We start from the raw sequence: 968 nt of genomic DNA on the forward strand, positions 1-968 counted from the left end.
TTCCAATATTGAAAGGAATTTTTAGGGGTAAAATAGGCAGGTTTAGGAAATCTTAGGAATTAAGGGGTCCATGGAAAAAGCACAGGGCTACAGAGCAGCAGAAGATACATTTCCATAAGATAAGGGAGCTGGAAGCCGCAGAAGGTACATTTCCATAGAATAAGGGAGCCAGGAGCTGCAGAAGGTAAACATTTACAGAATAAAGGGAAGGAAGCCCCTCATTCAGAAAGGGAAGAGGAAAGCCCAAAGGGAATAGGAAAACAATAAGGGAGAAGCAGAGGAGAACCTCACACACCTCACCTGAGGTTTGAGCTCTGAAGTTGCTATAGTGACCAAATTAGAGGGGATAGTGACCAGTCAGAGGGGATGCCAGGGCACAAAGAACTGCAGCCTTTATGAACCGTGGAAAAAAGGGACTTAGTGGGACTCTCCCTCCCCATGTGGGAGTCTGTGCTTGTTTTTCAATAAATTTCCATCTTTTGCTATACCACCTTCTATCCGTGGTTTCATTCTTCAACTTCACGGGACAAGAACCCGAAAGAACACCACACGTTCCGGTTTAATTTTCCCATTTCAATATGAGCAACAGCTATAACTGTGGTGGATTGACTTGTGTTTAATAATGATGACAACAAAAAGCAAGGAGAACTTTTTAAGTGACAGGATGATATCTGAACGTTGGTTTCTGCATTTACAACTGAACATGATGATTAGACTAGTTTTCATTGTTTCTGTGAAGGTATTTGTTCTGCTCTGTGCTTCAGATAAGGCCATGATCTATTTTTTACGTTACTGTGTATCGTACGTTCTTCTGATGTGCTATGTAGCCCTCTAGAGTTTAGCGGGAGCCAGTGCAGCTGCTCCTGAAACACCCACTGCCTTGTTTTGAATGATCACTTCCTGTGAACGATCCCTATGCTATTTTTCTTTTTAATACTCACCAGAGTGAGGGTGGAGGGGCTCAATGG

This window comes from Myotis davidii, unplaced genomic scaffold (assembly GCF_000327345.1).
Source record: "Myotis davidii unplaced genomic scaffold, ASM32734v1 scaffold274, whole genome shotgun sequence".
Lineage (NCBI taxonomy): Eukaryota > Metazoa > Chordata > Mammalia > Chiroptera > Vespertilionidae > Myotis > Myotis davidii.